This window comes from Heliconius melpomene, chromosome 9, assembly GCF_056956725.1.
Source record: "Heliconius melpomene rosina isolate 202511_hmr_F chromosome 9, ASM5695672v1, whole genome shotgun sequence".
Taxonomy (NCBI): domain Eukaryota; kingdom Metazoa; phylum Arthropoda; class Insecta; order Lepidoptera; family Nymphalidae; genus Heliconius; species Heliconius melpomene.
Genome location: NC_140397.1, coordinates 7,544,607 through 7,561,217, shown reverse-complemented (window position 1 = coordinate 7,561,217; position 16,611 = coordinate 7,544,607). Strand labels below are relative to the sequence as shown.

General features: G+C 34.0%; 1 protein-coding gene across 2 annotated transcripts in view; it reads left to right on the top strand.

The window, feature by feature from the left end:
• form3 (FH2 domain-containing protein formin 3) overlaps positions 1-16,611 on the top strand; it is an 81,297-nt gene that overhangs the window by 45,910 nt on the left and 18,776 nt on the right. Inside the window, exon 3 of one of the 2 annotated variants that reach the window (XM_085190320.1) lies at positions 2,159-2,190. The exons of the other annotated variant lie outside the window; for it this stretch is intronic. The gene's annotated coding sequence lies outside the window, so the exon portion shown is untranslated. The remainder of the gene's footprint in view (positions 1-2,158; positions 2,191-16,611) is intronic. 2 annotated transcript variants of the gene reach the window in all.

The following is a 16,611-nucleotide window of genomic DNA, read 5'->3' as shown; positions in this document are numbered from 1 at the left end:
ACTAACTTTGTAACGATTATTATATACTTATTTATATACTATACTATTATTTACTATCGGCCATTTTAGACATAACAATATTGATTTGTAGGTCCATCCTCCACAATTCAAGCAGCAGGACCCAACTGCGCTCTCGCACAAAAATCGCTGACGTGGGTATTTAAGCCGCTATGCTGAAATGGGACTAGCCCGGACATGTCTGCCGCATGCCTGAAGAGTCTTGGGCGAAATCTTCTACCAGGTGGATTCCAAGCTCTAAAAGGAGATTTGGCAGACCAAAACGGAGATAGCGAGACAAGCTGGACCATTATAAGCCTGACTGGTGCTCAATAGCGCGAAATAGACTAGAATGGAAGAAGTGGAGAGAGGTCTTTGCCCAACAATGGGATGGTGCAGGCTAGGGGAAAAAAAAGGACCTCTTCATGTATGAAGAAGTTGGTGATAGTGGACGAATTGATATTCACTTCAGTTCAGTTCTTTATTTATGGCGCTTTGAGCGTGCCAGTTGAGCCCTAATCACTTCGCCAAATGTCACGTTGTATGGAGAACACACAAAGGAGATTGTACGGGAAAAAAGAGATTACATTACCGAATTAATATTGATTATAATTATGTTATTTCATTGTTATCAGGACTGTTGTAATCCAAAAAGCAGTTCAACCTGGTACTGGGAAGTGGGTCAAATTGAGCTTGCAAGATTTCACATACTAACACATATTACCACGGCAAGTCAAATAAAGGCTTGTAAAAAATATATCGTCGTAGGCAAAAGCGTGTGTTAACTCGATGGTTGTGAGTTCGATCCCCTCTCGGGGAATATGTTATTATTTATTAATATTTCCATTTCCAAGGCCTAATATATCTAGGTCCGATTACAAACGTTACTATGCAAATATAGAAGTTTTGCTTCAAGGATTGCTTTTGTAACTCCACGCTAAACATATAGCAGGCCGAGAGAAAACCTATTGTCGAAACATTCCGTTTTCAGCTTTTAATCCGATTTTAAGATGTTGTATGTTCAGGAGCGAAGCATGTCAGTTAGGACTGACATCACTGACCAGTATTGTCAGTACAACTATCACTAAAATCCCAAACTTACAAAAACTAACAAACATCATCATTAGGTAAACGTTTAACTAGAGAAAGCAAGAAATCCTTAATGGGTGTACACACCATAAATATATTTATACATATTTAGCCTACTTGTAATAATAGCGTTCAAATAAGGCGGAAGTGATTCCTAACGTTTGTGTTTGTCTGTTTGCTCTGACCTCCTAAACTGAAGGTTGTATTTTGCATAAAGTACGACAATACTTAGATTCGTTGGTGTACAATTTACAAATAGTATGTGGTGTGACCTTTGTTTAATATATTCTTATGATTATCGTATTTAGCGTTTGTTGCAGGTTTAGACATTCTTTCGACACTCGTCGCTTTTTGTTCTATTCTCTTTCTCTCCATTTTAATTAAAGGAAAAGATTCCCAAAAATCACTTTTTCTAATGGAGATATTTTATTAAAAATATTTGTAAAAATTCTGAAATATTTAGGAAAAGGCAGAACCGGGACCGAAAGACCATGTTACATAAACATCTGGTTGTCACATTACGCGATTTAAAAAAAACAAAGATTCACACAAATGATAAGAACGCAATGAGTGAAAGTGTTCTCTTACTTTTGTTTTAGGTCGTATGACTAGTTCGATAAAACATACGAGCACATATACTTTTAGAATCTAGTTTTGAATTGCCTATGAAACCTGTCTTTATTTGTCTAATTCTTTACAGTTTCATTCTTTTAACCGAAACTCTTTTCAAAAAAACCAAGTGTAAGAACGCTTCGTGATCTATTTTGGCCCAAATTTCCTAAATATTGCGTAATGAGTGGCAGAACTCAACACCGCACACCCTGAATGAGGATATCGATGATAATGGAAAGATCACGAAAAATCCTAATGATCCTCCAGAAGCCGGAGGGCATATATGCATGCATGAGGTTGATGACAGAAAGAGGAGGCGAAACGACTTTTAACTTCATTCTAACTAGCATTCTCTTCCCTCTGGCTACTCCGCTAGCTAAAAAAAGATTACTTTGCTAAACATTTTAAATAGAATTCAATCAATGTGAAATGATTACTTATCGTAATATTTTTGTTTCAGATTTCGTCTCAAGATCATGATATAAAGTATTTGTAAGTATTTAAATAATATCTCTAAATTATTCGATTTCTTGTCGTCTTTTAACACGAGGTTCCCAGGTTCCCTCTGCCTAACTATATGCGGAACACAACGTGAAACTAAAAAAGGCACTACATAAACAGTCTACTAAGTCTAATGATGATAATTAGATAAGTCGAAAGATATTTAATGCTTAATTAATTCCAATTCCATATAATAATGTAAATATTAAAAACAAAAAGAAATAGAAAATATTTTACATTTATTTATCATTATGATTTAAATCATTACTTATAAGTATCTCAAGTGATTTATATAACTAATAATAACATTTTTATCCACATAAAACGCTAACAACAAAGTTGTTTACATTTAATTTTTCACGTTTTTCTTACGTGACAGGTACATATGAGGTAAATCTGCGCATTTCTCGCCATAATTGCAAGGTCCCCACCAGTTATGGTTGGATACCATAATTGGAACCATGCTTCCTATATCCAAGACTTCAGACAAAGGCTGGTGGGTTCTTTTGTTCCACCATCTGGTCTGATTGTACTGTGATTGCTGATTTTATGAGATTTTGCACGAATTTGGGCGAATTAGCCTTTTTTAGGATTTTTACGTTTTTTTTTGTTGACTTAATTGTTGTATATTTAGTAATTTATGAATGAAAATTTTGAAAAAATATTTAAAAAATGATTCATAATTGATTCCTATTGTTTTAATAACAGAAATATAGTTTATTGAACGATTACTAATATAACAGATAGAGTAAATAATTTGAGCATCTCAAGACATCAAACAAATTATATTCTTTTAATACCTTAATCCTTATTTTTTAATACTAAAGCCAATTAATACCTTAATCCTACTTTTAGTGGCCATTCAGGTCTTAGGTTTGATTCCTATTCGAAAAAGTGACATATTTAAATTTTCATGTTTTGGCTTTACTATCAAGGAAAACCGCGGCATGAATTGCGCCAAAATTGGAACGGAATACCTTAACACTACATTCCGTCTGCCTACCCTGAAAAGCGTGAAGCTACAAAAGGCCTACTTTTACACATTCACTAAATATTAACAGTTAGTTATCAAAATGAGAATGATATCACTATATCAATTGGTCGTATAAACCCGACATGTCAGTGTAGGTCGACCACATCCGGTCGGTGCGAATGCATCGCGCGTCTGCCTCAAGTGTGAGCTTCCGGTGGGGTTTAGGGTTAGCACTGTAAGTACTATTCATTAAACAAATTATTGGGATGGTGGGTAAGAATCTGAGAAAACTTGAACGTTTTAAAATATTTATAAGAAGCATACGAGGAGGTATGGAGGTGTTTATGTGTATTAAAAATATTTCTCTTCTCTTTTTTTTACCGACTTACCTTGTGAGTGATAATACTTAACTGACATGCTGAAAATGCCTTATTTGAAGAACAGAACTGAGCATGTTACTTCTTTTCGAGCATGACCTTAATGCTGTTAGCTTCCATAGCCCACTATCCACCGAATTCTGGTAGCATTCCGTGTTGAGTATCGGAACTTAACGCCGCTCTTAGCCTCGTTATTAGAGCAAGAAAATTAAAATAATAAAAAATGTACAAAACATTGCTAATACGTTCGAATTTTTAAGTCTTATCAATTAATACTGTGCGAAAAACCACTGAAATATCACAAAAAAATTTAAACTTAACCTTCGCATCCAAGGTCTTTAAAACAATAGATAAAATCCAAAACTGAACAAAAAAACCAGTTTCCTAATCATTTTCCACCTCATCGAGCAACCAACTCACTCAGCAGGTAAATAATATGGTAGCAATGTGATCCATCACAGGAGTTTTGCAAGGCAATTACTTTATTTACATACTGGTATAGCGTGTAACGTGGCATTCATTAAATTGTATTAGCACTTTTAATATTGTTTTAACAAAGGATTGACGAGTTGTGGCGTAGGGGTGTACGGGTGCGACTGTAAATATGACAGGTTGTAGGTTCGATTTCTAATCGAGGAACTGAAATATTTAATGTTTTCATTAAACCTCTGGTGTTAAGGTAAAGTGTTGAATTACAGTATCCAACACACAATGTTTAATGAAACCGGCTGAAAGTGGGGAACGGAGTGTCTCAACACTAGGTACCCTGCTTTATGCGGGATATAGCCGGAAGCTAATAAAAAAACTATAAGAATAATAAATATATGCCTACAATCATAAAATTTATAATATACGGCGACCTTCAAAATGTTAGATATTTTTTTTTCTTATAAAATTCTGATGATTGTATACTTTTACTTCCTAATAACTTGATTTTAAACAGTCTGTCTCAAATATACGTAATTTGTACAATATTGGCATTTACATAATATTTCCAGTGTCGATAACTTTTAAACTATTATAATCTTGTTAATTTTTTTAACCGACTTCTGTAAAAGGAGGAGGTTATCAATTCAACGTAAGTTATTTGTTGTTACGTACGTTACCTCTGAACTTTACACTCAGTGAACCGATTTTGATAATACTTTTTATTAGAAAAGCTAGCGCTTCCTTTGATGGTCCAGTTTTGACAAGGTTATCTATGAGACAATCATATAAATCTTAAATTATTTAGTATGTGATTTATTATTTTAATATTTATTTGCCAATAACTTTAAATGTATGTTTATATGCTTACGTTCAAATCTATATTAATCTATACACGGGGAAACTAAATATTAAATATTTTCATTTTCTGGCTTTGGCCTCGTTAAGGCAAAGCGCGGCGTTGAGCTCAGCCACTCAACACCCAAAGCCTCCAGAATACATCGAAGCTTTAATACTTATTACACGTTATCAAGGAACCATTTAAATCAACTCTCAGCAAATAGGTTCCTCTGATATGTACATATTTAATATACTGTTGTGGAATTCGTTTTTTTTTATTCGTATCATAACCTACCCGGAAAGGAATGATATTACTTTATACGGCGAATTTGTCGCGTGCCTTATTGCTGTTATATATAGATAGCATAATTATTTTAATTTAATTATTTTTTTTAGATTCACGCTGTATATGTAGATAGGAGGGTAGACAAAAGAAACCTACGTCACTAAGTTTCCATTAAGATACTTGGGTTCTCCCACTTTCCGCCGAATCATGGAGGTGTTGCGTAGTGGATCTTAATGCCGCGCATTACCTCGTTACCAGAGAATTTATTTTTCATACAAATGGTTATTCATTTTCGTCCCCTTCACATATTTTTTAATCATGGTTTATTTTCATTAAGTATTTGATTTCATTAGGTTTCATAGAAAAAACAAAACACGAATGAATTGGTATATTTAAAGAATATAATTATTAATAACTAAATAATGGATTTTAATAAAAGTTTTAGTAGATTTTAATATATGTGTAGGAGATTTTCAAAGTTTATGGTTGTGGTTGTTAAAAGAACAGTTATTTAGTCACAAGTTCGAATCATACGTGCCTTTGTATCTTTAGCATTTTTAAAATAATATTTACACGAACTTAAATAGATTTAAAGTAAGCAGTCACTATTTATTTTCTATTTATATACCCAATATTTCCAAAATTGAGCAAGAAATGGGGAACGGAGTGTCTTGACTTGACTTTTAATAGGCTTCTTCTACCTACCACACATAAATGCGAGATACACCGCGAAACTAAAAAAATAACCGCAACTTACCTATATTCATAAAATTTTATTAATATAATTCTAAAGTTCCAGCCCTACAAAGCATAGTTAGAACAATGAACGCCTGTACCCATCCAAGAACCGTTAGCCAAATGTACTAATACTTGGTGACCGCGATGCGTCACTGATGCCCTATCGATCCTTAGGGTTTTTGGACCGCTTTGGACGATCTTATCATTGTTGGTGACGTAGAATAATTGGGAATTTGATAATGGAATTTTTAAAATGTTCATTTTGACTTTTGTTTTTGCCTTTTATTTCCAGACCACATTTGAGGCCAGTCAGAAACTTAACACGCAGCTAAAAAAAAGATAAACATACAAACATATATATTGTATACACACAGTATATAAAGAAAATAATATTTTATTTTCTTTCACCTTATGGATACAGTGTAATTTTTTGTTTTTATTATATTCCTAATGTAATACGACGGTTGTGGGTTCACCTTGGTAACTAGATATAGCGCAGCGTTGAGTTCCGCCGTTCAACATACACTTTGCACCAAGGTAATAAACACATATGAAGCAATCTTATTTCCACTTCATCCGTTATCTCAGCACATCCACTTCGAATCTATCAAGCGTATGACAGAGACCTTGGCGACCGGTTTCTTATGCAACTAGCACAGTTACTGGTGGCCTTTGATGGAACCAGTTTAGGGTGTTTATAAACATGGTTGTGGTGGTACGTAGGCACTGATTTTGTTGATAAATGGAGAGTATAGTGATTCGTCTCTCCCCTAGACGGAATCTAGGAAAAGTAATTTAATTTTGGTGTATATGGAACATAATGTTGCTTTTTTTTTAATACATTGAAAAAAATTTTTAAAATTATTAGAATTATATAAATACACAATAGAGAGATTTGTTAATAAATCTTTTCTAGCCTTATTCGAGTTGTGAAATGAGTTTGTGAAACTTTTGCATAGTAAAAATGTATCAGAAATCTGTACAAGAAAAGGACCAGAAAAGTTCTGTAAAAGAAAAAGATAGTTCTTTAAACTTTAGTGTAAAGGCGACGGTTATCGGTTCGATTCTCACTCAGAGGAAATAATTACTGAAGAAGCTTTAGGCTATAAAGCAAAGTACCTTCATTATATTCTTTTTAAATAAGCAAGTAGAAAGCGGAATAATGATTCACTCATTCTTTCTGCTTATCCAAAGATAAAAAATCACAAAGATAAAAAAATATTTTGATTTGCATTTAAAACTGTGACTTAGTAAAAGTTCCGTAGGAAAACCCATTGATAAGTTTTTTTACTCTACTTAGAAAAACGTTAGATTGCATTGTGAATCACATCAACTAAAATTCTTGGCGTATTCGTCATTTTCTTTAAAATACATGGATTTTCTTGTAAATCTGCGTAGTGATTAATTTTCTTTAATGTATTGTGTACCTTAAATAGTGACAGTACTCTGTAATTATGGAAGATATTAATATATTTGACGCATTTGCTGTTCTTTGATTCTAAAAAGTAGTTCCTGAGATTGGTGGAACCACACTATGTGAACACCAAACGAAATCTTCAACTTAATTGTATGATTAATTGTAGCATTTAGGTATATTTTCAGAAATCTAGCATAGATTTCTGTAAATATACCTAAATGCTATACAAAGATATCTAAAAAAAAATATAAAAAAAAACATTAAATATCTAAATTACGTGGGCAGTAATGTAACATGAGTAACTTTTAATACAAAATCTGATATTAAACCTTCCTTATCAAAGCTACTTGCTATGTTCTAGTTAACGAGCCATTTCCTATGTCTGTGCGTTCATAGGATTATATAATAGATATATGTAATATGTGGGGTCACAAAAGTAGGGGTAAACGCAACGATTGTGGGTTCTATTCTCATTCAGGGGAATAAAATATTTAATGTTTTCATTTCTCCTTTCCATCTGAAACTTAAAACTCATAGCCTCCAGAATTTAACAGAAAGTGGTGAATGGAAATGTCTTAAAAAGTAAGGGAGTGTTTTAACGAGTGTTTTGTTTTACCGTTATAAATAAATAACTCTATTTGACAATCTATATATATAAAAGGACTTGTCCTCACTGACTGAGGTAAGACGCTCGCACAGCCGTAACCGATGTGCGTAGAAACGTGAAATTTGGACAAAAGTTTACTTTCATAATCTGGACATCCACTAAGAAGGGATTTTGAAAAATTTTAATCCTAAAGGGGTGAAATAGGGGTTCAAAGATTGTATGGAAAAAAAATTAAATCGGCATCGATTTTTATAAAATTTGAAATTTAGATTTTTAAAAGTATTTAATTGAACACGTGTTTCATCGTTTTCTAGAATTCTCCCCCTAAGGGTGCAAATAAGGGGTTGAAAGTTTGTATGGGAAAATTCTTAAATCGCCACCGATTTTTATAAAATTTGATATTTAGACTCTTAAAAATTATTTAATTGAACATATGTTTCATGGTTTTCTAGAATTTACCCCCTAAAGGTGGAAATAAGGGGTTGAAAGTTTGTATGGAAAAATCTTTAAACCGCCACCGATTTTAATAAACTTTTTAAGTTTAGACTCTTAAAAATATTTCATTGAACACATGTTTCATGGGTTATTAGAATTCACCCCTAAATACGCAAGCGAAGCTGCGCGCGTCCGCTAGTAATACTATAAAACCACTATCTTATACTATCAAAAGCCCAAATAAAAGTAAGTGCTTACCACTTGTATATTTCCGTTCGATCGTGAAGGAAGTATCGTCCATATATGGGCATACGAGTGGTGGCGTGGCCTGGCCAATTTGGGAGGACCTTGCGAGAAGGCCGACGCGAGGATATATTGTGGATGAACCAAGTTATCTATATATATAAAAGGACTTGTCCTCACTGACTGAGGTAAGACGCACGCACAGCCGTAACCGCTAATGGTAGAAAGGCGAAATTTGGACAGATGTTTACTTTCGTAATCTGGACATCCACTAAGAAGGGATTTTGTAAAATTTTAACCGTAAAGGGGTGAGATAGGGGTTGAAAGTTTGTATGGAAAAAAAATTAAATCGGCACCGATTCTTATAAAATTTGAAATTCAGACTCTTAAAAGTATTTAATTGAACACGTGTTTCATGGTTTTCTGGAATTTTTTCCATAAGGGTCCAAATAAGGGGTTGAAAGTTTGTATGGAAAAATTCTTAAATCGCCATCGATTCTTATAAAATTTGAAATTTAGACTCTTAAAAATATTTAACTGAACATGTGTGTCATGGTTTTCTAGAATTCACCCCCTAAGGGTGCAAATAAGGGGTTGAAAGTTTGTTTGGAAAAATCTTTAAAACGCCACCGATTTTTATAAAATTTGAAATTTAGATAGACTCCTAAAAATATTTCATTGAACACATGTTATATGGTTTATTAGAATTCTCCCCTAAATACGTAAGCGAAGCTGCGCGCGTCCGCTAGTATTAATATAAGTTTGATTATTATATCTTGTGAATATTTTGTCATTTTTTGAGTAAATATTTTTTTGTAGCTTCACGCTTTTTCACGTATGGCGTGTTAGGTAAGGAACTTAGTGTTAGGACTTATAATAATGGTACATGCAAGTAACTTAACGGTTGTGAGTTCAGATCCAATTTAAATTTTATTTATAAAATATTGATTTTTCATTTTTGTCTTATCTTATATAAAAAAAAATTATGAAATAAGACTAGAATTGAGGCAAGTCGTGATGCAGGGGCACAAGTCTATGCCTGTAAACGCGACTGCCTCCAGAACTCAGTGAAAAATGGGGCACGGAGATTCTTAACACAAGGTTCCCTCTGCCTACCCTCCAGTATTTGGGATTCAATGGAAATTCAATATAAATCTTAGTTTGTCAATATTATCTTGTAAATCTCCTCTTGATTTCGTATAAATTAAGCAAGAAGCTCCTACATTTGACCTTGTATTTAGCGCCATCAATTATAATATTATTAAAGCTTTAAGTACAACTGCACTAATGTTTGTATGAATTATTAATTTATTATTATTATTATTTATTTAACTGTATCCCGCACATAGCAGGGTAGGCAAAGGGAACCTGGGAACCTAGTGTTAAGATACCATTCTCCACTTTCCGCTGAATTCTTGAAGTATCGTGTGCTGAGTGGTGGATCTTAACGCTACGATTTGCCTCATTACCGAGGAAATGAAAATAATTAAAAGTAATATTTTATTCCCCTGAACCTGAATCGAACCTATAACCATCGTATTTACAATAACGACACAATGTTTATATTATTAAAGGTTAAAGATTAACGCCACTGCATTTAGTTTGCATGAATTATCTATTTGTCGATTATTATATGAGAATATATTACGTACGATTATGTCATCGATATGACTACATATTTTATTATCTTTTCTAATTGTGGCTTCGCCTGCGTGGTTAAGAAAATAACTGAGAATTATAATAAGAAAGAAAGAAATAATGAATAATTTCATTTCTTCGCATTGACGAGGCAAAGCGCGACTACGAGTTTAGCCACTGAACACTCAAAGCCTCTAGAAATCGGCGGATAGTTGGGAACATAAGTGTCATATTGGAAATGGAGTGTCTCAACATTAGGTTCCCAGGTTCCCGCGGCCTACCATGCTGTGATACAGCTTAAATGTAAAAAAACTTACAGAAATATATTACTTCCTGTACCTACTATATTTACACTTACGAGTATATCAAGACGCTACTAGAATTCGCCAAAAAGTGGCGTCAACACTAGGTGTTCCCAGGTTCCCTCGGCCTACCATGCTGTGATACAGTTTAAATATAAAAAGAACACAAAAATACATTATACACTGTACATACTATATTTACTGTAACATCTATATTAAGACCTTACTCTTATCACAACGATCTACGTTATCACTGTATAATTTATATATAAAAGCCATACATATAATTAAGTCTGGCGCCATTACCAGTCATCGATTACTACTGACATAACTAGGTAATTTGCACCGCATACTGTACATAATTATAATGAAATAGCAATAAAATTAAATAACTGCTTGGTTTTGAAATGTTTTTTATATCTATCTATCTATCTATCTATATAGATAGTATTGAATCATTCATAGACGCCGTCATGTCGCTGGTGAATGAATGATTTTTTATGCTTGAGTCACGAGATAAAGTGCGGCGTTTAGTTACGTTACTCTACGTGCAATGTCTTGTAAAGCTGAGCTTAACAGATATAGGATATAACGTGAAGGAAAGATAACCTAGTGTTGTAACTTTCATTATTTTTGCCATACTGAACTTTCACACCAATTTCAAGACATTGAATATTGCGCGGAACTCAACGCCGCGCGTCCTCTTACTATTATTATAATTTCTCTGTAAAGTTTTCTGATTCGTATTTTTATCTAAAATGAATCTCAGGTGTCTTCCAGCAGCCGCATGAATATGCAACACGATTACGTGATTTCATTTAATTGTTCTTCAATTACCTTATAAGGCAATATCTATAGATCTTAGCAAGAAGAACATTGATATTCAAAATGGTGACTAATATATGTATTTCCTGTTACAAATAATAATTGTAAACTTTTTAAATAGTCTATTTTTTTCTTAATATTAAGTATTTATTTATGAGTAGATAGTATGTATTTAGGTTTGATTGCCATTTAGAAGGCGATTTTTTTTTATTTTATGATCTATTTGGACAAAACAGTGTTAAACTCCGCCACCCACAATAGTTTCAAAAGGGTCTTGAATTGAATCATATTTTGAAGATTTTTTCCCTGCATTTATTAGAAAAAACGCAAAGAGATAGGTAAAACTGAGTGACAAAAATTTTTTTTTTCTCCCAATCTAAATTTCCTATGTGCAAAAATACAGTAGATGCGTGTTTCCTACTAAATTAAATAATTAACCATAATAAAACGATTATCTATGAATACATGATATAACATTTATCTTCACAGCGTTGGCGCAATAATGCCAAGGCGATGCCTAATTTGCTTGTCTATATGTACTTAGAGGCCGTCTTGGCACAGTGGCACAAGTGGAGAACGGAGAGTTTTAACACTAGGTTACCTCCTACACTGTTGTGTGCGAGAGTGGGAATCGAACTTACAACCGTCGCGTTACAAAACACTGTTGCAAGACTACCGCCCCAAATTAAAAATGATAGGAAAACATATAACAAAAATATAGATATATAAATAAAGGTATATAATATATATTTTTTATTTCTACACAATCGGAAACCATACGAGGCGTGGGCTCTAATTAATTACTTCGACAGTTTCTCAATTAATTTTCTATGAACCTCGACTGGAAGCTGTACAAAAACACTATCAACCAGTATGAATACGTGGGATCGTGTATTGTCTTTTCGAAGGTAGCAAGTTCAAGATCACGCTAGAACAAATATTTTATTGGTTCTCTATGAAATACTTATATAGATGTGTATATTTCTAATAAAAAAATAATAATTTTATACGGTACTAACTTCCTTACTGCCCAATGCTAGAGACATTGTGTGTTAAGGGATGAAACTCAACACTGCGCTGTCTCTTTATCAGGTACCTAGAAAGAACCTAGAGGGAACCTAGTGTTAAGACATTCAATTTCTCACTTGCCGCCGAACTTTTCTAGGTATTGCATCTAGCTCAAAACGAACGGACTTTTACCTTGGTGGCAGAGCGAAAGAAATTAAAATATAATCAATTTTGCCGAGTGGGAATCGAACCCACAACCATTGCGTAACAGTGACACCCCCTGCGCCACGATAACCTAAATCTAAAATATAAACAGCTAATCAACACCCTCTCATCTAAAGTATCACCTAACATGTTTGCACTAAAGAATGCTGACAGGACGACCGCTTCTAAGAAGGAACTCTATAGCGAATAATGGATTACAGTATCTCTTATGTCTATTGCGAATATTTCCACGTATAACAAGTTAGCAATTTAATAAGAATTAACTCTGGGGTGGGCACAAAACTACTCTGGGGTGGCCACTGTCCCCATATTCTGACTGTAAACACGACGTTTGTGGATTCGATTTCGGAAATTAATTGTTTTCATTTAACCGCTTTAGTAACAAAACTACGTGCGGCGTTGAGCGCTGCCACTAAACACTCATTGTCAAAAATCAACACCATATTACATTTATAGCTAAGCTAATTTTATTACGAAAAATTTATCTTTTTTCTTTTCCCGTACACAGCAAGGTAGGCAGAGGCAACCTAATGTTAAGACATTCCATTCCCCATTTCCCTCCGAATTCTGTAGGCTTAATGCTGTGTCTAGCCTTTGCACCCACACCTCGTGGGGGGATCGAACCCACAACCACTCTTCAGGGTGGCCACGACTAGTTTCACGTACTATACCTAAGGTTAAACGAATTATATGGCAAAAAACTAATTTGAATCACGCATTACGTAACATTATACTAAAAGGCTGTAAATACAAAATGTACTATTGTATAGTTTAAATTGAATTCGCTACGGACTTGGATCATCAATCAGGATTTTTGTGGTGGCTTGAAAGTTACTTCCGGGTATTACCATAATTTTTAATGATATTTAGAGAAGTTAGTGACTATTCTCTCTGTTTTCTTATCTTTTACTAATATTGAGTTTGTTGGGTAGAGCCGGGTTTGAAGTCATTAGCTAATTTACAAAAAAAAAAAAACAAGTACTGTACTGTCAACGTGACAAATTGTAGGTTCGATTCCCACTCGGAGAAATGTATTCCAACACGCACTACCTAACTCTAAAATTCAGTGGAAAGTGGAAATGGAATAAATATTCTCCCAAATGGGAATCGAACTCACAACCATTATGATAAAAGTCCTACACTACCACCAAACCACAACGGCCCCTAATATACACGTCAAGCAGCATCAGCATGTCAGTCAACATTTTTCATCGCATAGATTTTATCCGTGTACAGTAAGCAAAGGTGTTGGCATTCAGAGAACGCGTGGGTTGCGGTGGCTTGTTTAGATACGGTGCAAGTTGAGAACTTTATTTACACGCTTAGTTTCACGCCGTATCCCGCATACAGCGGGGAGGCAGGGAGCCTGGGACCTAGTGTTGTGACACTCCGTTCCCAGCTATCCGCCGAAATCTAGTGACCAGAGCGAAGAAATGAAAATATTAAGTATTTCATTCCTCCAAGTGAAAATCGAACCCCCAAACCGTCGCGTTTACAAACACAGTGCCGTTGAGTTTCGCCACTCAACCCTAAAATCTCAACGAAAAATGGATCTTTACACTAGGTTCCCTCTGCCTACCTTGATGTATGCAGCATACGTGCTATAAGATAAGCTAAAATAATTATATTATGCTTTTTTATTTAATTGATTATTAAGGTTATTTAGTCTTTTGTCTCTTATATCTTGCACTATAAGATATAATAGTTGTCCAATTATGCGGATCGCATTGGCGGTAAGGACACCGGGTGCGCTACTATGAAATGTTAGAAATTCGTCTCTATAAAGTAAATAGAGCTATTTATATGAGGTAAGAAAAATAAACGTGAAAGAAATAAATTATAAATTGCTTTGTTTTTTGAAGGACGTATGCGACTGTAAACGCTACGGTAGTGGGTTTGATGCCCGCTCGAGAAATGTAAATATTTAATAGTTTTATTTTTCTCATTCCCTCTGCTTACTCTGCTATGTGCGGGATATAACGTGAAGCTATAAAATAAATGACACACGGGAAAAAAAATATAGCGTGATAACTCATAGTAAATAGAAAAATAAAATGTCAAGTAAATGTAAATTGCACTTTGACATGAAAAGTTTTCTTACTATTTTATAGTCCTGCCTAAAAAAATACTTGAGATATAATAAAAGTTGAAATTGCTATAATGGTTAATGAGAGGCCTAGCAATACCGTCGTGACACAGTGTTTGACAGTCAACGTGATGATTGTAGGTTCGATTCTCACCCGGTGGAATGGATTTTTGAAATTTCCACGCTCTAGAACAAAAGAAAGTGCAAGAAAACAGAGATTACTGAGACCTACTTGGCTACCATGCAATACGAGAAAAAGAGTACTTCTGTTTTTTTATATTAAACTAATAGTAGTAGTCCAAGCGGGCGAAGCCGCAAACAATACATTATTTTAAACAATATTTTAAAACTTTAGGCTATAAATATATATCTTTATAACCCATTCCCATAACAAAAACACATACTTTCATTAGAAAGTAGCTATATAAGTATGCACAACAAAGCTACATACTAAATATTATGATAATCGGCGGTGCCCTTTGAGCATTGCGTGATGTCGCACCGCGTCGGGGGATCAAGACATTGCACAGTACTTACACCCGTTGTATAATAACAATGGGTTTAGTTTTACAGTTAGTTTTATGGAGGTTTACATTTTTTTATAAGTTGGTATATATATTTTTATTTTGGTATGAATTTTGATCGGTGTGGATCGGTTGTTAATTTTAGACTTAATTAAACAATATCCACGTGGAAATTCCCTTAGAGAACTAAAAAAAATAAGCTTCTATGTTACCAAAAGCAGAAAATGGTGAAATTCACCGCATAATCAACCTAGAGATACTTCCCTTTAAATACAGTAATGTAATTAGATGGAAGTGAGAACTTACAGTATAAATAAATAAAAAAATCAAAAAACTAAATGTACATTTAAAACGCGCGGAGCGCGTGCCAAGTTTCTGGGTTTCAGAACTGGCGAGCAGCACCGTGTGTTATTTTACACGAACCATTTGAAGCCACTTTTTACCTATTCGTAACTCAAAAACTATTCCACCTAAAGCTGTCATATTTGGCTCAAATATTTAGACCCCCTACCTGTATACGTGCATAAAATTTCATAAACACAGCTCAAACAGTTATTTAGATAATGACGTCCAAAAATCGTAAATTTTTAGGGGGGTGACTGACCTATAGACCTTAATGTTAACCAAGTTCCAGATGATCTAGAATGGTGAAATTTAGCATCCGGTTAAGTAATTGGGTGTATGTCAAGGGAAAAATCCGAAACTAGTATTTTTTTAAATATTTTCTTATAATTTTTCAATAAATAGATTCAATTAGGAACATTTACTTATAGCACCTGTAATGAAAGCATAGCAATCAAAGTTAATTATAACTGATTTTTAGGCATAGCGCCTGCCAACAAAATAAGAGCAATGCATTATTTATATATATTTGCTTTTATTTATGTCACACGTTAGTAAATATTTTATTTGTTTTGTAGACTAACTTCACTATTACTTACGTAAGCCATCTCAAACAACACGATGCTTTCAAGTATATTTTAAGATAAGATATGTCTCCATTTGTAGCTGAAAATGACTCTAATTTATGTCCTGAGAAAGCCTGTCATCATGTGGACTTCAAGGGCTTCACGTAAAAATATAAAAATATAATAAATGGATTAACATCCTTCATTATTATTTATTACTAGCGGACGCGCGCAGCTTCGCTTGCCTATTTAAGGGTGAATTCTAATAACCCATAAAACATGTGTTCAATGAAATATTTTTAAGTCTAAATTTCAAATTTTATAATAATCGGTGGCGTTTTAAAAATTTTTCTATATAAACTTTCAACCCCTTATTTGCACCCTTAGGGGGTGAATTCTAGAAAACCATACAACATATGTTTAATTATATACGTTTAAGAGTCTGAATTTCAAATTTTATGAATATTTATGAATATTTGCACCCCTAAAGGTTCTCTCTAGGGGGGGAATAATAAGAGGGGAGAATTCTAGAAAACGATGAAACACGTGTTCAA